The sequence below is a fragment of the Alosa alosa genome, chromosome 2 (genome assembly GCF_017589495.1).
Source record: "Alosa alosa isolate M-15738 ecotype Scorff River chromosome 2, AALO_Geno_1.1, whole genome shotgun sequence".
Lineage (NCBI taxonomy): Eukaryota > Metazoa > Chordata > Actinopteri > Clupeiformes > Clupeidae > Alosa > Alosa alosa.
The window spans coordinates 12,123,708-12,150,174 of NC_063190.1; the positions used below are offsets into that span (position 1 = coordinate 12,123,708).

Here is a 26,467-nt window from a genome sequence, read left to right on the forward strand (position 1 = left end):
AGAAAGTCCACTCAATTCTTAGAAAAGGTAGCCTCGTGAGACCATCCTGATCTCGCGAGCTTCAGGTTTCCACTCGCAGATCAGTCTGGCATCTTTCCGATCGAGAAAATTTGGAGCAGTTTGCCAAACGAACGACCAATCAGCGTTGGTTTTGAGGCGGGTTTAGGTGTGACGCAGCGAACATCATGACGGCATCCGCAGATGAGATGAGCATAGCTATCACGCAAGTTTTATTCAAATTAGAAAGTATTCCTGGGGAAGCTGTGAAGCTATGAGTCTCAGCCATGCAGCTGGGAGGAATGAACGACACAGACATCCTCCACGGCCAATTCCAGTTCATGATGGAGGAATATACTTTTTCAGAAGTGTAAGGCCTACCGTGAAAACTTGATGGGAATTGTCGTTGATTAGGTTCATGTCACATACAAATGGTTAAAAAAAAATGTAACGTTAGTTACGTTACCTAACTTAATTGTATGTTAAACAAAGGCATTAGAAGAACACTTCGTTCATCTAATTGGTTGATTTGGCCCGTCGATAACCAACATAGGTGGTGATAGACAGATGGTTTATCCAATCAGCTCACCAGTATTTCCGCCCCTTCCCAAAAGTTCTCCAACGGAAAGTTCCCAGGTGGACATGCAGAGCAAATGCGAAGCATCCATCTGGCGGAGTCAGGTTATAGAAAAGGTGTATTTGTTGTCAATAAGCATACAGGTTTATCTCCCTATGTGACTTCAAAGCATTACCTGGCAGTTGGTGCAATGGGTCCTAGTAAGTGGACTCATGAACTTCTCGTAGAGCTGCTGGTGTCATGAACCTTGAACAAAGTTTCTTGATGAATTTCGTCATCTGCAAAATGTAATGTCATAAAAGATTCAAATGCAATTTTTGCTACTCAGTTCAATGACTAGATTTAAGTTTAGATAATCAAGTTATTTTTTTCACTCTGTACAAGTAATTTATCAAGGGACACATGTAGTGCAATCAACAAATATGTCAGCTGTTTTGAAATTAGATAGCTTTAGATATCTTAATTGTTTTTCTTGACAAAGTAGCACAACCTATATTTCACAGGGGTGTTGCATTTAAAGAAGCCCTATGCAGGTCTGGTTACTAGCCACTAGCTGGCGAGCTAGCCATCAAGAAACCAAGCTAAACACATACGGGGTCATCCCTATGTTCCCCGGGTCCTATGTTCCCCGCTCGGGGTTAGGGTTAGGATTATGGTTATGGTTAGGGTTTTAAAAAAGGGTCCTATGTTCCCTGGTCCCATACAAAGCGGGGAACATAGGTACGCGGCGGTCATATTTTGTACCGCTCTGTGGTACATCTAGTTTAAGATATAACAATAAACTTGAAACTTGAATATCCCACAGATATCCTATAAAAGATGCCTGTATTTTACGAGCTTTCTCTCTGTCTTCTGTCTCACTGATAGCTACGCTCAACAGGCTCCTTGAGGCTGGAGAGGTCATATCACAGAAGGCTCAACAATTCCAGCAGGCAGCACTGGCCTTTTTTGGTTGGAGTTGTGGAGTATGCCATGGATAAACTCCTGTTGAAAGATACTCTCCTGAAGCATGCAAGATTTATTGATGTGCAGCTGAGAACTGAGTGTGGGGTTGAAGATGCCTTATACTGTGCTCTTTTTAAGAATTTAGGAACTCCTTCAGTTAAGGATCAGTTAAAGGATTTTTTGATAATTTGATGTTCGAACTTTGATTTCTGGTGATCTGATTTTAATGTGGTTCTGCTGGTTTTTAGCCTGCTGCCTGGCGGCACGGCAGGATGAAGGCAAAACAATTAAGAGATGCGTCAAAAAATACAGACTAAAAAGAGAACTGGAGGCTTTGGGAGTTAACATGGATGAGACTAAAAAGAAAAAAAACAAAAAAGAAGACCTAAAAGGAACTACAAAAGCTCCTAATAAAGAAGCTGAAGCAGGTCGAGCAAGGCAAAACTGGACTGGACAAGAGGAATTCACTATGCCCATGGAGATCCCTGAACATGTCCTATCTGCTCTGAATGAACTGGAGGCTTTGGGAGTTAACACTGAAAAGGACGTGGATGAAACTAAAAAAAGAAAAACAAAAGGAAGACCAAAATAGAACTACAAAGGCTCCTTATAAATGAGCTGAAGCAGGTCGAGCATGGCAAAAGTGTACTGGACAACGAAGCTTACAAGAAGTAATTCACTATGCCCATGGAAATCCCTGAAGATGTCCTAAATGTTCTGGATGATCTGGACACATTCTTGGACAACAAGAGTTGAAAGAATCAGAGAGAAATGAACAAGAAAGAGAGAGTGTTTAGGCCAGAGGTTGGAGACAGGAAGGAGGAGGCCGAGCGGGAGGCCTGTTTCTGAGTGCCACACAGAACCACAAAGGGTCCGTCCCCAGGAAGAGATTTCGGGTGGGAAGACACAGCAGCAGACAGCTGACAAGGACCATCAAAACCATCAATAAAACCCATACCTTGGTAATCATGTTGGTTGCTAGGTATATGCTCAGAATAGCTTATAAAACCTTTAAAAGTATCACTTTATAACACAATTATGCTATTGTATGTTTCTTAAACTGGTCAGTAAGATGTTTTACTTTGCTGTTTACTAAAACACTCTAATAATGATTAAGCAGGACCAGAATATCTGGACAAATTCTGGAGTGGAAGTCAGAAATGATTCTGATTTTCAGAAAAGGGAAGGACCTCCACACAAATGGTTAGTCCACTGAACTCGACTCGACTGGCAAGATTCTAACATTTGTACAAATACCATACAAACATTGTTATTCTCCCTCTGCATATCCACATTTGTTTGTAAGGGAATGACAAATATTTTTCAACAGGATCCCCAGCAAGTTCATCCAGGACTTTTATTAGTCCTGATGTGGAGCTGAGCTACCTTAGGCTGACCGTTGGGCAACTTGTAAAGGAGCATGGTAATCCACGAAAAAAGCGCATGGATTCCGATATTTCCAGATCAGTTTCAGGCCTGAAAAACAATTAAGAGACACAGGCCAACATTGAAGACATTATATTTCTCAAAATTCCTTTCACGGTAAATAGTTTGAAATCATTAATAATTGTCTTTTTTTTTCAGTTCGGTCAAAAGGTGTTCACGGTTCTCACTACCAGCCTGAGCTGCATCTTCCTTGGTGGCCCGAAGGTGTGATATATATATCACCAAACTGTGGTAAGCATAGGCCCCCCCAAACTAGCTAGAGTTAAACCAGAGTCCTTTTAGGCAAGTCCCTCCACTCGGCGGCCATATTGCAACGCTTTTTGGGCACTCATAGGGCATCCTATTCAGCAGAAATGCGCGTGCGCAAGGCTTCACGACACCAATTATGCTCCAGCTGCGAGTTCACAACACATGATTGGCACGATGTCTTCACAACACACCATATGATTGGCTCAATGTATTCACATCACACCACATGATTGGCTCAATGTATTCACATGTCGACGGTTTGGGATATGTGTAGACACGGCCATATTGGCGTTACAAACTAAACCCATGCATTTCTATGGAGGATTTTCTGAGTGCTGTGTCTCCACATTAGAAAGTCTCTGGTTAAACTTAACATCCTCTCTAGACCTAGCAGCTACGAGTTTGTTGCTAATCGATGACAGGTAACGCCAGCTTGCTTACTTGTGTAGCGGGTACGATGGGGAATGCAGCTTGATGCCCTGCCTTCAGGTGCTAATTGATTAGACCAAGTGGTACAGCGCTTAAATAAAGCCAGCTTACTAGAGGACATGAAAGCGGCCTGTTTGAAACGGTGAATTAGGAAGTTGGTGTGTCGGTGGTGCATAGTGAAGATTGTAAGTTTCTTTTAGACTGTTCAGCTCCTATTTATGCTTAACTCTTGTATTCATGTGTTAGTGCTTGACTTGGCCAACTGTTTGTTTTGTAGCTCAGCCTGGGGTGCGTGACTACGAACCTCAAACGGTGCATGCTGCACAGAAACTTCGCTACGATAGAGAGTACACAGCGACTAGTAGGGCTGGGCGATAAAACGATAGCGATATGTATCGCAATAGACATAATCAATATCAATAAAAAATACGTTCGATAGAACATTCGATAATTAAAAGCAACACACACCTCCTTACGTTGTCCAAAAATAAATAGGCTAAATATATCTTGCACTGTAGCTATACACGGGTTTCCCGTTTACCAACAAAACTAGATGCGCGCGCAGCCGTGAGGCAGAAGACGCTTGGTGGCCGTCCACAACGTTATAAACTTAACCTAAATAGTCAGCTGCTGTAAGGTACAATCGGATTTTTTTGTATACCCCTGTTGTCTCAATGATAATAACATCTCATTTCAGACTATATTTCAAAGTTTGACATTAATTTGCATTATTAATATAACATCGTATTTTGTCATTTTTGGCGAAGACATGCAATCCGTTAGGGATATTGAACATATTTAACATTCTCTAACCATCGTGATTTCGAATTGGTGCAGTTTTCAGCACAAAAACTCATTTTATTCTTTTGCATTGCTCTATGGTACTTTCTGCCTCTTGGTTGCGCACGCATGTTTTCGTGACGTTGCATAGAAATCCATGTACCAGAGTAGGCGATAGTAGGCCTACCTCAACACAGACTCTCTATCTTTGCTCCGTGCACACACACTCTCTCTCTCTCCCAACATCAGGCGCATCCCTCCTCAGCATGCACGTAATCCAAACATTCACAATCGTGCAAGACGACTGGCTAAATTGCTATTAAATCCGGTTAGCATCATTAGCAAGCTGCACGAATTTGTTCAAAACTGTTGCATTCAAATTGACTGCTAAGTTCTAATCATCTCAATCCTGATGCAAATGGAAAAGTACTTTCCAAGACTCAAGCGGGCCTGTCCCAAGAAGAAAAGGTATTCATTTGAAACTTAAACACACGTGGGGAAACTAGACTATGATAAACTAGCAAATTACTGTAAGCTACTTTGTTTAGCCTAGGCTACAATATTTTCAGGCTTCAACCAGTGCTGCTTTTCATTAGACTTATGTGCACATTTATTTATTTGAGTGTTTTTCATGAGTGTGTTGCTATTTCTTTTCCCTGTTTGCTTTGATTGATAACTGAGGTGATTAAAATCAGAGGAAAGTTAAGTTTAAAATAAAAGTGTTTGAATTGAACTTTTCCCCTCTTCTGGTCCTTATCTGAATTTTTTTTTTTTTTTAAAGCAATAATTATCGATATCGACTGATATGAAATACTTATATCGTGATACAGTTTTCAGCGATATCGCCCAGCCCTAGCGACTAGTACATCCACACTGGTTTTAAGAATGTAAGTTACTAGCTCCCTTTTCCCTGGTTGATACGAAGCCTAGTACTTATAGGTCTGACTCTGTCCTGTTTGTCATTGTTCAGACAGAAGCTACGCCGACATCGGAGAGTGTATACAGCTTGTTTACTATCTATACTGGTTCAATCACGTTAAAACTAAAGCGAGTGCATACAGCTTGTATTTCATCCACACTTTTTTTAGGAATGTAACTTACTAGCTCCCTTTTCCCTGGTTGATACGATGCCTAGTACTTATAGGTCTGGGGCCGGTTCCCCAAAACGTTCTTATTGCTAAGATAGATAGATAGATAGATACTTTATTGATCCCCAAGGGAAATTCAAGTGAAAGTAGTTCTTAACCTATTCCTTTACCTCTCTCTTAACCAGGGGTGAAAGTAGTTTTTATTTCTTGGTGGTACTATGATATAGAGTTATAATGCGCGCGCAGAAAATTTCACTTGGCCTTATTATTTATTATTTGTTTATTTACTGTATTATAGTCTACTTATTAAGCATTCACTAGGACTTCTTATCACTCTAGTATCACTATTTAACCCACCTGTATCTGTTTTTGATTATGAATAAATTGCAAACACTTAATTTCAACATTTATTTATTTATTTAGCCTACTCTGCTCGCTCCCACTTCCAATTGTTTTTTTATATAGGCTACTGTATTTCATGAAACACGTTTCTTTGAGTCATGCCTTTTTATTTGGGAGACTGCAACATACTTTTGTCCGCTAAAACACGTTCATTATTGCTGCGCAAGATCTGGTTAAGCCGTACACACGATGTCTGACTCTTGTCTCTCCAGCGAAACACTGCACACATAAAACCAGAATAGGCTATTGAAACATCAACATATTTTTCTTTAGCCTGTGTGTTTGTTTTTTTATTTGGGAGACTTTCCAAGAAACGGCCGTCTGCTAAAACACTTTGGATACCAGTGCACGTTGGCGCAATTACTGTAGGCTACTGTACGCGCGCTATAGCTTGCTCGTTGTCTGTCCAGCTGCACGGGAGGTTTAGACACAATTCAGATACAGTTCTGAACGATGTATATGAAATATAGTTTGGGAGAAACATGTTGCTTCTGGTAATTTGACGTTAGCAGTTGTGTTGTCATGCTGAAAGTGCTATATTTTTCAGAGACATAGCTTTCTTTCCGGTACGGCGTACCCTCTCCAAATATTTTAGTGGTACTCCGTACCAGCCAGTACCGGCTTACTTTCACCCCTGCTCTTAACGTTATGGTACGCTAAGTATATCTTCTGTAAGTCACACGTTCGTAAGGTTGGTCTGGACCATTCGTAAGCTCTCTCTTAGCGTTGTTTGAGCTCTCAAGACGCTAGTCTGCTGTGCTGTGCAGCACTGTGCAGCAGTCTTTATCAATCAGCGCAGCGCAGTACAAGTCAAACTATGGTAGGCCAACAGTATGTTGACAATGTTGTGGCTGGCTCAACGATGATTTTATGTTATGGACATTTTAAGACTAATAATAAAATATGTTCGCAACGACTGCAGTACGTTGTATCCTATGTGACGGAATCTAGCCTGTCTGCGTCACGACTGTCTTGTGCTGCGCCATCAGTGGAGGCCAGCCTGTCATAGTTTTACCGTCTATAATATCCGTTTGTCTCTGAGTGTGTGTCTGTTTAATGTCGGTCTATATTTGTTTTCATGTTGTCTTGGCTTAGGGCAGTGTGCAATATTCCCTATATAAACAATAATTTGTTTGCGGTGTCTATTTGAGTGTGGTGTCTGAAACCCAGTGTAACCTTATCGGTGTATGTTTGTGCACTGTCCATATAGTGTGAAGTGTTGTGGTGTATTCACTCATTCTTCGAGATTGTGTGCTGTAATTTATGCGGAACATTGTTTGTTGCCCTGGTGCCAAAATTTGTTTAATGTGTGTCTGTCTGTTATCTGTTAATAAAAGTATATTTTCTTATAACATCAGCTCCAATACTGTTCCTTCATTGGGCAGCCTGCATACAGATTGGTAAAGTGTAGATTCTCTGGTTAGTGTGCATAAAGACCCTGTTGGTCACACTTGATTACTAGCCGATATACTTCTTTACTTGGTTGCTAGGTTACGGGTACGCAGGCGAGTACACCGCTCTGTCTAGCATCTTGTTTTTGTTTGATTATATATATTTTTCATTATTTTATGTAATGTTACGTTTAATTTTTGTATCTACTTGGATAGTGAAAGCTTTTAACTACATGTTATTTTTGATTGTTTTTGTTTTAGTCTTGTCATTTTTTCCCCCTGTCTAACATCACTTGGCTGACAATATAACGTTAGCTATCCAATTGGGCTGAAGAGCAAGTCATCACTGGTATTGGTGCTACTGAAAGACAGCCTTCCATCCGGCAGTAAACTGATGCACAAGCTGCACCACCAAGGCCTGGCTAGGTGCTGTACGGTCAATCTCACTTACTCTGTGAGCAGGGCCGGCGGAAGACATGGGCATTCTGGGTAATTGCCCTGGGTGACAAACTACCAGGGGCGCCACAGCGCAGCGAGCTATAGGCTACAACATTAAAAACACATTGATTGTCAAATAATGACATAGACGTTTTAAATGCGGGAGCAGTAAGTAATTAATTTTCAGTGATATCGGTTAAATAACAGTCATGAATGAGAGAGACGTTCAAAGCATAGTGCTGCAGAATACAGAAAAGTGCACAGGTTGAACAACTTTTCTCCCGCGTATGGGTGCTGATCTTCATCCTGAATCGTCAGGTTGCTAGCAGTGGAACGTAGCAGAGGGACGACAATGTAATAAGGCAGGGCCGTAGTCACCATAGACATTGAGGGGGACGTGTCCCCCCCAATATACGGACATAGAAAAATAAAGAAAAAAACGCTACAGGAAACCAACAAGCACCACCATCTGAAATGTAATCAAACGTAAATAAATTAGTGACCTAGTGATGGTTCCAGAGTAGCCTACACCCCTGAGTGGTTTGACCTGGTGGTTTTCCATTTTTCTAGGGTGACCTGATTGTATCCTCTTTTTGGTTTGTGAAAACACTGCCTCAAAAGGCTATTTTGAACTAATTTGTGAACGACAGAGAGAAACGCAATGCAAATTCGCTGTAAACACGTTTGAGGCTCTAGAATAACAAAATTCTGGACGATTTTTATGGTCTCAAAGAGGGCATGTCCTGGAAAAAGAGCACATCTGGTCACCCTAGTTTTTTGTTAGTGGCGTGCGCTATCAAAAGCTTCAAAAAGGTACAATTCTCACAAAACTTGTTGGAAAGTTGTAGCACAGACTCAAAGGGAACTTTGAAACATTTTCCATATTGTAACCTATTCTCGCAATGATAGCGAAAGTGAAATGTTTTATTTTAAATGATGAATTTGTGCAAGCCTGTGCCATTCATTTCTTTCACATGTCTTACAACATAAATAACGCATTCATATGCTAGTACTAATGCCAAGAATTACCCTCTTTATAGGCCTCTTATAAATGGTTGTTGCATCTTGCATATTATTTAGATGCGCACTGAATCGCGCATCCATGCAGGCAAAACATAAGAATCAAACGTGGCGACGGCACACAAGTTGGAAAAAAACGTTTACAATGCACTCGCGGTGATAGACAGAAGTCATCATTTAAAGGGGCTTTTTTTTTTTAACAAATCTCCCGTGGTAGAATGCCTTAGGAGCCCTCTATCTGGAGGGGGGGGGGGGGTATCTGTGCCCAGGGGTTCATAATCCATCCATGCCATGCCTATGTCCGTCAAAAGTTTGGAATACCCTAATTGACTGACTTAACTAACGACTTGTTTGTGATTTTTAATAATACTTTTGCATGGTAGGAAATGTATTGAAATTCTGTTTGGAGGTTCCTCAGACCCCACCACAGATTTGGTCCCCCATGTTGACATCATGACTACGGCCTTGTAATAAGGTAAAATCTGAATCTCACCATGTCACCGAATCAGGGGAGCAATGAGCTTGTTTCCCCGCAATAAGATGGTCCTATCGTGGGGTGATTATGAGACAGCGACACTCAAAGTACGTTCCTAATGTCACGTTTAAATGCACAACACACCTAACATATTGCAACATCATATTAAATAGGTAGTTCGATTTCTGTATAATAGCCTGTAATAATAATATGTTTATGTTACGTGAAAAACCTGATTGCTTAATTGTAGGCTACCATTTTTTCCCTTGCTTATTTCCAGCGCTACTGGATCGCAACGTTGAGCTACCCCACATTGAAACTAGCCCCGATCTGCACGCTGCAGCCAGGGGCTTCTGCGAAGGTAGCACACAGTCGAAAGTGGCACACAGTCTATGAACATGGGGGCGACATATTCCTATTTCGCCCAGGGCGCAGGATTTCCTTCCGCCGGCCCTGTCTGTGAGGGATCCGCCGCGGTGCAATGGGTCCGCCCATCGAGTTCCTGCTTAGCTGCCATGCTAATGTTGCTGTTAGCTGCCTGGACTGGGAGTTTGCTGGGGAACTCTGAACTAACGGTGCATAGAGATCGCTTGTGGCTTCAGACTGCACTGCCTTCCAGAGCTATCCAGATGACCAGCAATGCTACCGGTATCTTGTGTTGCTGGCGGAGATCCAGTACATGGGCTGCTGTTCTGCGGCCTGGCTTTTCGCAGTCTGCCTGGAGGGGAGCGTACCTATGTTCTCCGGGTCCTAGGTTCCCCGCTTTGTATGGGACCGGGGAACATAAGGACCCTTTTTTAAAACCCTAACCATAATCCTAACCCCGAGCGGGGAACATAGGGATGACCCCGCCTGGAGAGACTGCGGGGGGCGGCTAACCTGTGCTGTGCTCTAACTTATTGACAGTTCAAGAGCCCCATATGTTTTATGTTGTGTGTTTTTCACATAACGAGTCATCATCACTGCCCAATTATTTGTTTACCGTTTGTCTTGATTTTACTTTTTTATTTATTTTGTATTTATTTTATTCTTTTTTTTTTTTTTTACATTTTATTATTTATTCATTTGTATGTTGTATGTCTTGGTGTCACGGGTACGCTGGCGACTACGCTGCTCTGTCAAATCGTGTATTTTTTTCATACAAATCGTGTATTTTTCGTTCATAGTCTAACTGTGTGCTTTCTGCTCTGGCTCATGACTATAGGCTCCAATGATTACAGTATTCCAATTAAAGACTCAGCGATAGGTTCGCTATCCATCTGGAAACGATTATTTGCCTTCACTCTGGCTTTGTGCTCACTTTTTTGACGGTGGGAAGTCTGTACTATGGCTTGCCACTCTAAGATGTTGATATTGTTCTCTAACCATTTCTTGCCTTGTTTGGCTGTATGTTTTGTGTGGTTTTTAATGGTCAAATGCCGCCTATTGGGGCAGGTCTCTCAGCACACTACCTGATCTTTTCCTCCAGAATCTTAATGTAGCCTCTTGTTTTAAAGTTACCGTTTACTTTACTACGAGCCTGGGACCGCTGGAGTTTGAAGGAGATAGCCTCCCAGCCCTCAGGAAACATCTCCATGTACTCCCTAAAAGCCTCCTTGTTGGCCCTGTTGCTCATGGAGTCTTTTACCTCACTGTGCTCCAGGATCATCGATGCCACGAGGTATCCTCCATACCCCAGAGCATTCTCCACCACCCACCTGAAGGTTTTGCCCCTGAAGAGGCCAAACTGTAACTGGTGCAGACCTAGCACAGACATTCTATTTTCTGGATCAATAGCCATTGAAGATGCTGCTTTTCTGGAAGCCGCCAACACATCATCAGGGGGAAGAGGACGAGACTACTGTCTGTCCTTGCTCTCCCTCTTCACTCTCATGACGTCATATGAATCATTTAAAATGATGCTGCCATCAGTTCTCGCGAAATTGTGGTTCCATCGGTCAGTGAATAAAAAAGACTAATGTTATCTCTTCATATGTTGTCTTATCGTTAAGGCTGACAACATGATAACGTGTAGTAGCCCAATATTGATATCAAATCCCGTCACCTCGACCTAACTATGTTGTGTTTTCATTTTCATTTCAATTTAAATGGATGACAGACACGATAAAGTTAGCCTACCTTTAACGCTACAATGTTAATCAACCCCAGTTACCTCAGGCTATCAAGTAACAAGTTGACGGTTGGGGGGAGGGGGGATAACCATTTACAGTGTCAGAATAAAATGACACTGTGCTGAGACAGACTCCAATACACATACCAATAATTACATTGAATAAAAATTAAATATAGTCTTCCGATAAGGTTAGATAACAATGTTAACGTAAAGGAGAAGTTCGGTGTGATTTTGACCTAAAGTGTGTTGAAACATGATACCGAGTGTGAACTTTTGTCTCATAGCTCATCTTGGCTTGTCCCCTGCACTCCGAAATCTGGCGCTAGTTAGCCGATGCTACCAGTTAGCAAATGCAATTCCAGTTGCAGCAACTGGAATCCATGCATTTCATTGTACATTTTTTTGTAATCTGATCCTGATCATACCTGTTCATTCGTACTCGCCACTCGACTTATCGTGACTAAATTCAAGATGGCGGCGAACGGTAAACTTCCTGAAGGTACTGTCTGTATAAATCGTCTTGTAAATAAACTACCAGTGATTTTTCAAAGTTATCAATGTCTCGTTTTAAATGTCCGGGCCCTCGGCAGTCTACCAATGAAGTGTGGAGCTACTTTGAGCCTCGTAAATGGTGTAAAACGGTGATTTATGTGCATGGCTAGGCCGATGCCCGAGGCACCCCCTTTGAAAACCTGTTGATGGCATCGGCTAACTAGCGCCAGATTTCGGAGTGCAGGGGACAAGCCAAGATGATCCATGAGACATACGTTCACACTCCATATCATGTTTCAACACACTTTAGATCAATATCACACCGGAATTCTCCTTTAAGTTCATGTGACATGGTGACACGGTGGTAAGTCCCTCCCGGCTGCCAGAAGTCAGACAGGATTTCTAACCAGTATGCATTGTGTTCAACCCAGCATGCATCACATCAAGTCAGATCTGAATCAAGTCGAACAAGCCTATTATTATTGTTCTTTAGCACATGCGGGTCAGTTCGAAACCGCAAACAGTTCACATTGGAATCTGATATAGGCCACATTTTAAAAGGTAATGTGAACAGCCAAACAACTTGTCCGTAAGGTCTGGTTAAACATCCAATTATCCATGGCATGTCGCAGCAGAGAGGGAAACCGGGAGTTCACTCCGCAGTCATTCACCATCAAGGTTGACGAAAATGGTCAAGAGTACGCAGTGTTTCCCATACATTGACTAATCTGTGGCGGGGCGCCACGGAATAAAAATCGGCCGCCACAGATGAATATTCTATGTTATATTTAATTTAAATTAAATTAAATTAAATTAAAGGTCAAATCCTTGCATTGCCATTGAGCTGCACGCAGCCTTTCCTTGCCCCGCCCCGCGCTCTCTCGTAGCCCGCTGCCCCTCCTCTGCATGTGCATTTATAGTGCAGGGCGATATGTAGCAAAAAAAGGTGTTTGGAACATTTCATATAGATTTTTGCAAATTATGTTTTTTCACTTCTTCAGACCCTATAGTTTGCAAAACTACCTGTTTCCAATTTTTTCCCGGACTGCACAGGTCCAAAATCCAAGATGGCGGATATATCACCAAAAATTGCAAATAATCGCCTTTTTAAACGTTTTAAATGGATATATGTTAGGTATCATTATATACATACATTTTCTAATAAAATTGAATGACTTGAGGTAATAAATATGACCATGGGTGACATGAGATGTCATGATTATCAACCAGTGATGGGTGTAACCACCATTATACTATTTATTGGCATACCCGGAAAAACACATTGACTGATTTAAAAGTTTCCTTCACATAATCTAATAATCATTTGAATTAAAGTAATGTTCTGCACTCACCCCAATAGATTAGAGTAGATTAGATTCAACTTTATTGCCATTGCAGAGTACAAGTATGAAGACAACGAAATGTGGCTTGCGTCTAACCAGAAGTGCAAAAAAGGAGAAAAGTGCAATGTGATATACAAAGCAGTGTTTCCCATACATTGACTTACTTGTGGCGGCCCACCACAATATCAATTTTGACCACCACACAATGATTTGCCATGTTGTACTATTTAAATTGGATGAAATCCTTTCATTGTAGAGCTATAGGCACCTTTGCAAAGCCTTTCCTTGTCTCTCTCTCTCTCAACGAACCTGCCCCTCCTCTGCATGCACGTTTAAAGAAAACATTGTCATTTGTGTAAGGATTGTTGTTGGCATAAAAGATGACTGGTTAAATCGTGATTAAATCAGGTTAGCATCATAAACATGCTGCACAAAACTGTTGCAACCCCCACCATCACAAATATAACTGAATTCTGTGGGAAACACTGCAAAGTATAGACAGGTGGTGCATAGACAGGTCAAGAAATATAGTGCAGTGTAGACAGTAGTATACAGTTGATTTGTATAAAGTAGAGAGGTTTAGAGTAATATAAATATGTGCAGTGTATTAACAGTTACCTTATAAGAGCAGAATAAATATGGCTATGTAATGAGAACAATGTTTGAACAACATACATTTAGGGGGGGGTCTGCCTCCTTGTTGTCCCTGTCAAGGTTGCCATGGTCATGGACACCTCAACAGGCACAGGCAAGGAGGCATTGACTTCAGCTGCAGGAAAGAAGCTTCCTCTGAACCTGCTGTGCGCCTTATGCAAGCATCGCTTGCCCTGGATGGCCTCAATGGAGGGGAGTGAGGAATGCGTTGGGCAGTTTTCACCACCCTCTGCAGCGCTTTTCGGTTGTGGGCAGAGCAGTTGCCATACCAAACTGTGACACAGTTGGTAAGGATACGCTTGATGGTGCAGGGGTAGAAGTTCACCAGGATCTGAGGAGGCCGGTGGACCTTCTTTAGCCTCCTCAGATAGAAGAGATGCTGGTAAGCCTTCTTGATCAGGGTAGAGGTGTTGAAGGTCCAAGAGATGTGGACACCCAGAAATCTGAAGCTGGTGATACACTCCACTTCAGTCCCATTGATGAGAATGGGTGTGTGTGCTAGCTTTAGACTTCCTGAAGTCCACAATGAGCTCTTTGGTCTTAAATAATTCTTTTAACAGGACTTGCAGGAAATTGTGGGAACATATGAATTTGTTGATTATATGCAAGCGTAATGCTGCCCACTACAGTCTGCCTTCATCCATGAATTGTGACTGGTTTCAGAAACAGCAAACTTCGCTCAGGACAATCACATAGAGTCGGTGGACCTATCGGGTATCCTATTGTATCCTATCCTATCAGGAAATTGAAAGTCAACCGTTTGTCCCGCCATTTACCGCTTATCCCGTGGGAAAGGAAAGGTTTCTGTTTCAAGTCAATCAAGTCATTAACACACTTTGTAGGCTTGTAGTAGGTCCTCATCCATCTCCAGACGTGTTAGCTGGATGTGAGAAATTTGTGTCAGCTCCTCAAAACATGGTTTTCAAACAGCTAAAGCCCTTTGGTGGAACATGTTTAATACTCTAAAACCCAACCAGGGAGTGGAAAAACTAGGGAAATCCCATCCCTATGATTGCCCTACCATCGCCTATTGCTGTCCCCATGCTCGGATTCCTGCCCGCGCAGCCTAGCGACCCACTATTTGCCCAATGACAACTCCTAATTCCTATGGACAATTCATCCCCTACACTGGACTATTTGAACTTAACACTAAATAGGATTCATGCATTATCATACTGGTTATGTAACCATCCAACCACTTTGTAACATATACCTCAGGTGGCTCTAAATACCATGTTCTATTCTCTGTATATAGACCTTACTGTCCTGTAACTGACCCCAGGCAGATGGGTCAGGCCCTTGAGTCGTGGATCTGCTTGAGGCTTCATCCTATATGTTTCTCCCATTCTTGGGAGTTTTTCCTTGCCCCTGTTACTCATGGGCTCTGTCTGAATGTTTAACACTCTGTAAAGCGCCATGAGACATGTGTAATGTTTTGACGCTCTATAACTGAAATTAAATTTAAATTCTAAAAGCACACAGGCAAGCAAATGTTTGGGCACACGATACTGTGCCTGCTCCAAAAATTCTTGACTCACTATCACTGGGATGGAGACAAATTGTTGAGGGGCAATGGGCTCCTGTTCTGTCAAAACTTCCACCAGCACCAGAGGCTGTTGTGGAACTTGTGAAGTGTTGTCTTGCCAGCCAATGCAGTATAAGTAAGGTGTTCTTGCAAGAGTAACAACTTACCATTCACGCAACTTTGCAGGTGTGAAGGCTCTGAGGAGATGTACACCAATATTAAAAAGACAGTGACAGTGGTGAGGATAAATACTTGAGTGACAATGACAATGTTTTGTTGAACTCTTCAATAATGAAACAGATGCAGATTTTTTTTTTAATCTTTTTTCATTTTTTCTCCAAATTGTTTGGCAAATGATGCAATACATCTTTTGAAAATAGTCTGTATCTCACTTGTCTACCTTATTAGGTGTATATTTATCAAAAAGTTGACCACTTTAAGCCTTTATATTATTTATCCGCATATATTGTCCGCCATCTTGAATTTTGGCTCTGAAAATGAAGAAAAAAATTGGAAACAGGTTGTTTTGTATTCAGTGGGGTCCTAGCAAGTAAAAAAACACCAGTTGCAAAAATCTATATGAATCATTCCTAAAATAACACAATTCCCCATACTATTAACAAAATATTCACGATTGTTGAAGGATTGTTGTTGCCACATAGAAGCATTGCATAGAAGACGTCTGGCTAAATTGCTATTAAATCCGCTTAGCATCGTGACCATGCTACATATAAATTTGTTCAAAACTGCTGCATTGAAGTGAACTCTAAGGTCTTATCACAGCATAGTAGGCTACATTGAAGAGACTAAACTAAGTTAAGTTATGAAATCAAGCAGTATCTCAAAGCTAACGTTAGAATACTGTTTGGATGTCGAATTTAGTATGCTTAGCCTACTTCTAAGCTGCCTGTCAATTTCGTTGAAGGGCTCATTTTATTGACTCTGACACTGAATGCAAAATCCCGATGTAAATGGAAAAGTGTTTTCCAAAATTCAAAAGTGCTTGTCCCAAGGAGAAGTACGAACCTTTATTTTAACTATGCAGAAGACGTTATGAATTGCATCCACACATCAGCAGCCTTTCAACTGTGTTAGCCCCCTGTTGTCAAAGTCAGCTACCGCCACAAATTGAATCCAATTCTGTGGGAAACACTGGTACGTCACCTTTGCATACAACCCCGACACCAAAAATAACAAGGATCTGTGTGATCCACAAAGAGCGCTCCTGCAAGGCCTGCAAGGATTCATGTAGGCTATGCTACAGAGGATCTATTATGTCTGGTGTGGAGTTTAAAAATATATATATTTAAAAGTGTCCAGCAGATGCCACGGCCTTCTATCTGCACCCTAAGCGGTTTCCACAATCTACAACTCACGATGTACAGTTTGGTACACCAGAGAGCCCTTGGAGGACCATTACCTCGGCAACATGCTGAAAACAATCTCCAAAGAGGTAAGAAATGATAATCATGGATGCCCGTTTAAAACGTCCAACATTAACCTAGCCTGCAGCGTAATTTTTAACACTTGTAACCCGTTAATTACCTTAGGTGGGGCTTCCTCCATACACAAATCACTGTCCATCATCTATCCAAGGCGGGCCTAGAAAGCCGCCAAATCATGGCAGTCACTGGGCATTGTTGTGAGACCAGCCTTCGGACTTACTATACACCAAAGATGTGTGCGAATAAGAGTTGGGCACCGAAACCCGGTTCTAATAGAGCTGATAAGTCCCGCCCATCCGCTAAACCCCCAGTGGACCTCTAGATTGATAAATCGTCAATGCAAGTGAATGTGAGAAAATTATTATTTTCGGGTCCCGTTTGAATTGTGCCATGAATGTGAACATATGTTGTCTGTGAATTTTTTATATAATTTTTCATGTTACGAGTTTGACAGTATATTGTATGATTCTTCGGCTAGCAGTTGTGGAAAAGACATAATGAGAAAGACTACATGTCGCTAACATTAGCTAAGATGCTAGTTTTTGTAACGGCAGGAATAAACACATGGTAACAAAAATATTCGAAACATGTCTAGCTTCCCTTAACACATTAACACTATGATACAGTGTAATTGTCAAGTTGTATGGTTCACTGTGTTCAAAATCTTAATAACCCTCTTCATCTCGACCATCTGATGGTTGTTATGGGAAACTAGTTAGCTGTCGTCTAGGGGAAAGTTGTAGTTCACAAAGTGCTCTCACACAAAGTCTAAACGCATCAAACTTCTACCCGCTAAATTGTAGCATTCTTTACACAGAAATTTATATTAAAAATTCACAGACAACATATGTTGACATTCATGGCAAAATTCAAACGGGACCAGAAAATAATTATTTTCTCACTTGCATTAACGGTCACATGACAATTCAGCTCACATTACACGCCGTTGGACTGGAGCAACGCGAGCTGTTTTCCCAAGATGGCGCCAGCCTGTATATGTAAACGGTACTGTTTCTAAACTATCTTTTTAATAAACTGTCTGTACACTTGCAAAGTTTTCAATTCTTCTGTAGGGCCCCTCATTATGCTACCATGGAAGTGTGATGCTATTTTGAGCCTTGTTAGTGGTATAGAAATAGCAATTTATTTTTACATGTGCCCTGAAGACTAGCGTTATAAGCTAATTAGCGGTTTGTGGTAAAACTTGTCACGTTCGATTAGCATGAAAACATATCCCAGAGAACAGGCAAACTCGGTACACATGTTATTAACCCCTAGGTTCATTTTGCGCCGGAATTGTCCTTTAAAGCAGAGGGGTGCACCACATAGGCTAGAGCAGTGGTTTTCAAAGTGGGGGCCGCGAGGGGATGCCAGGGGGGCCTCAAGTTGGAGGAAAAAATAAAAGCAAGAAATAAATACATTTGAAACATTTAAAATATACTATGAGGGTTGTTATACAATGCCATTATAATAATGTGACGCATATCTGAATAGTGTTGTCACGATACCAAAATTATGACTTCGATACGATACCTGCCATAAATATCACGATGCTCGATACTGAAACGATACTACGGCGAAATCCTAAGATATCTGGAAAAGAAAGGACTCATACCTCCTCCAAGCGTATTGAGTCATTTCTGTTGAATTCGGTGCACTTTTGTAGTGTGCAGGTCAATTCTGGGTTCTAAACTTCCTACATAATTATTTTTATAGTCAGTAAAATAGTAGGCCTACTTTGTGTGATTAAGTCCTTTATTTTTTGTTATAGCTCATTTACATTGTGTTGTGTTTTGCCAATTAAGTAGCTTTAAATAGCCAAACTAGGCTAGATCAGTGTTGAAATTACTGCATGCAAATCACTGAATGCTATGCAGAGGCTCCTAATCTTTAGGCCATCTGATGTACAGTATAGGCTTCCCTAGGCCATCCCGTGTTCATGGGATTTCTTTGACAGTTGCAAAGGGAAAAATGTGAGGATAGTCTTCTTTGCGCCCAGTGTACAAGCACGACGTTCCAACCACTCAGGTCTTTGTGAGATAGGCCTACACCATTACCTGTTACAATATGTCTGTGTGCATTCCTACGTCTATTTCTTTGATAACATGATTTGCTACCACGTAACAATAAGCCGCTATTATTATTAGGACTCGACACGCTTTGGTGGTATTATATGCTGTGGGCTTTAATTAGCGCATTTCGGGTAGCCTATCCTACATCTGGGCAATACTTATTAAACAAATTGCAGTCTACATGCCATGACAAATATTACCAGTAGTACTGACCGAACATGAAATAGATTGTTTACAAGTTCTGGCAATGTTATTCTGGCGCGAACATTGCGCTTTCATCACGTTAGCACCCTATGATCACAGCTAGTTATGTCTCGTCAAAATTCATTGATGAAGGAAGGTTCGCTTTATCCCAGAGTACCATACTCGTTACACTTAGGCTAGACTAAAACAGAAGAGAAGAACTTGGCACTAACCATGTAGTCGTGTTTTCTATAGCATATTCGTTAACCTGTCGTTCTTTGAACAAAAATGTTGGGATATGTCTGCGAGGTGTTTAGCCAAGTTCCATGCGTAGCCTACTGCTTTTAAATGACTTTGAAACATATTTCACAAACGGGCCTCTGTGTACCTGATGGCTTGCCTTCACTATTCGCGATGTATCCGAAATAGTTGCAGATTTCACTTCACCTTTTGTTTTATCCACAAGGCCGAGGACGGTCGGCAAAGAACTACTGTATGTTGACGTTGGCTGCGCACTCACTCACTCAGAGCTGCCTGCTTGACACGCCCACTTGCCTAGATGCGTGCAAGGAGCAGTGAGAGCAGCAGTTCACACAGACACAGAACGTTAATTTTAATAAAGTATCAATTCTAAAAACGTCGGAAATCGTATCGTTTTTTGCATGAAGGCATCGTGATACCTTTTTAGGATCGATACACCGTGCAACACTATATCTGAACATATTTCCCATGATAATGACTGGGAATAATAGTAGAGTGATGGCTCTCATATACTGTAGCAAAAAGCCCCAAATAACATTTTTACACATTGTATGCTCCATCGCGATGTGGTTGTGGCTAAAATAATTACTAGGATTAGCTTAATGTATTTTTTCATTTGTCGTAGTATTGTCGATGGGTTTAATTAATAAAACATCAAGAACCTAGTGGTATTTGGGGGGCCTTGTCGTAGAAAAGTTTGGGAACCCCTGGGCTAGAGGACAGAGTTTGACAGCTCGCCTATCCCATGCCATGTAGCCTACTTTAAAGCAATATCACTCTTCAAACTCTTCAAAATCTAGTAGTAACTACACACAAGCAAATCAAGGCTATGAAACAACATCAACAGCATAGTTTATGCAATAACCTTGCTAATGCGCTAAATGGCATCTATTTGAAATGTTATCAGCAAAGTTATCATATCTCTGCATTGATATTGATAGTTAATTGAACAGTGCAATTTCATGTTCAAATGTCTTATCAATCAAAAAAAGCAATTCATGCTTTAGACCATTTCATTGCAAAAACAAAGTACCGATACAGGCACCATTTTAAAACTATCGATTTAGCACCGGTATCGGATAAAATGCAAACAATACCCAACCCTAGTGTGAATTGTTCAACACTTGGGATGTTACTGCTGCCACATATTCATGTGCCAGATTTTCGTCAGTTATCTGATATGAGTTTGCACATGTGTGAGGCCATGGACAACAACGGTGCTGTTTCTGGATGAGTATGCAGGCTGGGAACTGCATTGAAATAATATTTGAAAATATATGATAATTGAAATAAAACAGTGTAACACTTATCTGTGTACATCCTAACTTTATGTAGGTAGGCTACAACAGTGTTTCTCAAACTTTTTCAGACGAAGGACCACTAAAAAAGATAACCAATAAACCAATAAAAAAGAAATGCACGGACCACCTAACTAAAAAAAAAAAAATTATACCTACTTAAACAGTATATTAGCCTACACACTCAACCACCTTGGTTATTGTCTTTGCACTTTGCTTATTGTGTCAGAGGATTCATATGATTTAAACTGGCATATCTTACATAGACAGTGTTACAGAACGGTTTGGATTTACATACAAGTTGGTTCAATATTGCAAACAACTCATCAATATTATATTTTACCACGTCTGCTCGCAGACCACTTTGGATAGCTTTCAGACCACACTTTGAGAAATACTGGGCTACAACATTGTGGGGATTGGTTACGTTGCTGAATTTGCCTATAGCCTACAAAATTATATACAAATTTGTCATCCTAAAGGTATTAATTATGCTATAGTAGCCTAGGCTATACCATGACCTAACCGTTAGTTAAACATTTTTAAAACTTCCATAGACTTACATGCATTTATAGCATCCTACAGATAACGTAACCTAACCTACAGCATTAAAGAACTTAACTTTAGAAATGGATCCGATTCGGGCATTAGTTGTGACTGCTGATCAAAGTCTTGGTGCTCAGGCAAAGAAGACAAAATGACACTGTAAGGGCGAGATGTCTTAATATTTTGCTCGCCAGACATTAACCAAATGGCAAGGGTAAATATTACAGGTGGTGCTTCTGGAGGTTATAGACTCATATCACAGACAGATCTCTTGATTTGCCCATTATAACTCATTTCATGTTTGAGTTTCAGATCCACCACATAAACGTCCTTGACATTGTGTTTGAGTTGGTGCTGTTTGGCATGCTTGATGAGGCTCAATCCCAGCTGGTCCCTGTAAGCAACGCTACACTTTATATGCCTGTTATACTATGTTTCATTGTCTTGTGATGCCTAACTGACACTGTTCTCTCTATTCTCTCACCTATAGCAGGTGCAGGGTGGGTTCCTGGACCAGCTGCTTGCAGTGGTTGATGCTTTCTTACCCATTAGGACTGGTCATCAGCCGCACATCAGTATTGGCAGATGCTACAGGTAAGTACTGACAGCACTCTGAGAACATTTTCCTGTGATCTACTCCAACTGGTTTATTAGATTGTAGTCGGACTTCCTGGAGGAGGTCTTTTCTCTGGACCTGAGTGCCTACAGCCGTCTCCAGGCCCTCGCCGAGGGGCTCTTCAGCTGTTTAGAGCAGCGGGTGGACCAACTGCTGAGCACTCTCCAATCACCCTAATATCTTTGACAAGCAATGATTGAAGGCCTACCGCTCCAGGACCAGGAGTACTGAGACAAAATAGTGAGCATTTTAATTTAATTTAATTTAATTTAATCCAAGGAACAACACATATTCAAACACAGTATGCACAGTATGCAGAGTTGTGGCGGGACAAAAAAAATGACATTTTGTTTATTACAAACGATCGTTAATGGTTGTTAAAATCAGAGTCATATCAAATGGGCTAGCAAAGGGACTTAACTGGAGGGGGGTCAATGGGAAGACCTCTTTGGCCAGCCTCCGTTTGAGGGAGATGATTATTGGTAAGTAAGTATATTTGGGCTCATACAGAATTTTTTATATCAGATGTTGAAATAAGTTTTTTCACATAGATCTCTCAACAGCTACAGCTGCTGGGCAGCTACCGTGCTACACTCTATGGGCATGCTATGCACATGCCCCCAGAGTGTAGCACTGTAACTGCCTGGAAGCTTAAACTGTTAACAGTTCAGTGCATAAACTTGAGCTAGGTAGATCAATTGTCAGAGTATAGCACTGTAACTGCCTGGAAGCTTAAACTGTTAACAGCATAAACTTGAGCTAGGTAGATCAATTGTTTTGGGTTTTTTCTTCATACTGACAGTAGAAAGAAAAACAGTTCTATATGAAAAATCGCCAGAATTCTCTGAATCGCCGGAATTCTCCTTCCATACCGGGGTCATCCCTATGTTCCCCGGGTCCAATGTTCCCCGCTCGGGGTTAGGATTATGGTTATGGTTTTAAAAAAGGGTCCTATGTTCCCCGGTCCCATACAAAGCGGGGAACATAGGTACGCTCCCGCTGTACTAGGGCTGGGACAACGCGTCGACGTTATCGATGATGTTGACGCAAAAAATACGTTGACGCAAAATATGCGCGTCGATTAGTCAAGCTAAAAATGTGTGGCTAAAATTTTTTAATTTTACACCCTCAGTGTTTCCCATACTTTGACTAATCTGTGGCTGGGTGCCACGAAATCAAAACTGGCCACTACACATTGATGCTCTATGCTGTACTATTTAAATTAAAGATAAAGATAAAATCCTTTCATTGAGCTGCACTTTTTACGCACGCAGCCTTTCCTTGCCCCGTCCGCTCTCTCTCGTAACGAGCCCGCTGCCCCTCCTCTGCAAGTGCATTTAACAAAATATTACGATTGTTGAAGGATTGTTGTTGCCACATAGAAGCATTGCATAGAACACGGTGGGCTAAATTGCTATTAAATCCGCTTAGCATCGTGACCATGCTGCGCAAATTTGTTAAAAACTGCTGCATTAAAGTTAACTCTGCTAAGGTCTTATCACAACATAGTTTAGTCTCCTCAATGTACTAAGTTAAGTTATGCAATCAAGCAGTATCTCAAAGCTAACGTTAGAATACTGTTTGGATGTCAAGTTTAGCATGCTTACTTACAGCTGCTTGTCAATTTCGTTACTCATGCAAGGCTCATTTTATTGACTCTGACACTGAATGTTTGCAAAATCTCGATGTAAATGGAAAAGTGTTTTCCAAGACTCAAAAGTGCTTGTCCCAAGAAGAAGTACGAACCGTTATTTGAACTAACTACGTTATAAATTGCATCCACATTAATAGCCTTTTAACTGTGTTAATGTTACAATTGCAAGGATTCCCTCACAAACGTCTTAAAGTGACAGGCACTCAATTAGACCTTTATTGAATGCTACCTCTGACTAAGAATGCATTACTTTGCACTTGTATAATCTTTTATTTTGGAATTTTAAGAGCAATAAACATATATTGCAATGTTGGAATTCATGTTTTTTTTTTTCATTCAGTAAATTAACAAGTTCCTATTAGTCAATTAATGGGGAGATAATCGAATCGAAAACGAATCTGACTGAAAAAATGAATCGTTAGATTAATCGATGCATCGAAAAAATAATCGCTAGATTAATCGTTTAAAAAATAATAATTTATACCAGCCCTATGCTGTACGCCGTAACCCTTTGTCGGCTGTTGACAACTATTTCAAATGGAAAGTAGCTAAAGCCAGCTCCAAACCAAAAAGTTAGCCTTATGTTAGTTTCATGCTCTACCGCGACCGTGATACAAAACATATCATGTGTAGTACCGTTGGAAAGCTCTGTTTTTCCTGCTTGACATTGTGCAATCCAAATATGGACACTTCCTTTGTATCCGCAACCAATCGCGAAAGTTCAAATTCTAGTCTAGGCGGAGAACGGAATCTCATTGGCTGTGTTCCAAGGCTGTTTTCTCAAATTTAGTTTTTCTCATTTTCCAGTAGAAACATCTCAGCCTATGTAGCACCTATTATATGTACACCAAACTTTCCAGTTCTACACTTAGCAGTATTCTGAAGATATTTACAGAGGGATTTGTTACTATGTGACATTTTAATTTAAAAAATGGCAAAAATCTATTTTTTTAAGGACAGTATATTTTGATTTCCTAGGTAATGAAAGCAGATATCCTGAAATGCCTCTGTAATTTATTTTATTTTCATCTTGTGTGTAAACAAAATGAAAAAAGAATTTTGTACCCTGTCAACATGTCATTGCTCTCATCTTGTTGTAATTTCACCCGAAGTTGCGTTAGAGCGTTCGACTCCCATGCCAGTGTGTGTTGAGGTGGCGGGTTCGAGGGCCGTGAGCGGCAGACGAATTACGACCTCTGTTACCGTGGTGCCGTGACCCGGATCATGGGAGTGAGGATTTAGGGAGGTGAGTGTAATGGTGGCGAACTGAGCTAGCATGCTAGTTGCCCGTGTATATCCTCACACCCTTAACGTTAAAAACGCTTCTAACCACTAAGTTGGAAGCCTGGGCTTTTTGCTTAGTGGTTAGAGCGTTCGACTCCCATGCCGGTGTATGTTGAAGTGGCTGGTTCGAGGGCCGTGAGCGGCGGACGAATTACAACCTGTTACATGCACTCTATGTGGTCAGTTTACAAAGCATTGACAGGGCCACAAAGAACAGTAACATTTTAACATTTTTGGTAAACAGAATTGTCCCTGACGGGTGTTTAGGATGCACTGTAGACAGGCATCTATTCCCTGCTATCTTTACCAGTAAACCATGGCATTAGCCAATGTTAGCGTTTGTCTAACTAACTTAGCTCCTGTCAGTATAGTCAGAAAATGAATGGGATGACAGTCGAAAGAGACAAAAACAGTGCTGTTATCAAGTAGGGCTGTCACTTTTGTGAAAAAATCCCATTTGATTTTTGAGACATAAGTGTTCATTGAATCGACTGTAAAATCGATTTTCTATGTCTAAAGACGTAAAGAGGTAGCCTGGCCTTGGCCTGTCTACGTACTTCCGGTCGATTTCTTTTCCCTACAGTACTCCGTCTGGAATAGGTTGATTCACGCCTCGTTATTTCCGGCAGTTGGGCAGCCGACCAACCAGCTTAACAGTGGGCGTCCCTGAGAGCGATTACGCACTCCAGGCATGGTGTTTCAATTACTACGTCCCCGCCCCTGAAGCAGATCGCTTGGAATACATCAACGTAGGGAGCGAAAATGACTTATACTTATGAAATCTTTGAGCAAATGTAAATAATAGTCTAGCCTATTAACAGGAGTGTCATGAACGAAGTCACAGTGGAGTAGGATGTTATATCGTCAGCTAAACTTTAGTAATAGATTTTGTCACTAAAGGCCACGAACGTACCCGAGTCAAACTGTAGTTTAGTAGGCTACATGGTCGGGTCAAAATCAGGGCTTTGAACCGATTTTTTTTTTTACAATCGGTTCGTTCCGAACAGAATCGGAATTATAACGTTTTCGGTTATGAGTTCCACCAATAAATTGACGTTCCCGAACAAAAAAATACTGTTCCCGGAACGGTTAATTTCGTTCTTGTCAGCTGTTTAATGCAATAGAATTATGTCACATCTTTCTCATCCAGCTTAAACCAAATGTAATAATATTACAACCATTATTACATAATAATAATTATATTATTAATAATAATAATAATTAAGTAGGCCAACAATTATTTCAAATGTGTAGTTTATTGTTAAAAGAGAAAATTTCCACACAAACGTAATGACATTATTAAGACACATGGTTATGCCACTCGGGCAACAACAAATTGCAACTGTCGGGGGAAAGGCCATCCAGTAGGCCTAATGTTCGCTAGTCCATCATTAACGTGGAGTCGACAAATATAGCTATTGATATTGTGTTTGGAATGAGCGTTTTAATTAACGATGGATCGTAATTTACCTCTTATTTAGGTGGAGTGGAGACTCCACCGCTCTCTCTCCATTCAGTCAGCGAATGTCTGATGTGATGTCACACAGGAAGTGAACCTCAGCCGTCATGGTAACGTGTGCAGGAAAATAATTACTTTTTTTTTTTTAGTTAATTAGGCAACTAAAACTTTTAGGAGTTTTACGGTATAATAACGGTATTAACCGGTTACCATTATTTTTAAATATGCGTTCCTGTTCCAGAACATAAAAAATAATAACGTTTCCGGTTTCGTTTCTGTTCCCTG

General features: G+C 41.0%; 1 long non-coding RNA gene across 1 annotated transcript; it reads right to left on the reverse strand.

Annotated features, from left to right (window-relative positions):
- Positions 1–618: 618 nt before the first annotated feature.
- Positions 619–17,023, reverse strand: LOC125291186. Its single transcript, XR_007192944.1, has 3 exons — positions 16,910–17,023; positions 750–852; positions 619–665 (listed from the first exon to the last, which is right to left on the reverse strand). It is a non-coding gene; the product is annotated as an uncharacterized LOC125291186 (long non-coding RNA).
- Between the last annotated feature and the right edge of the window lie 9,444 nt (positions 17,024–26,467).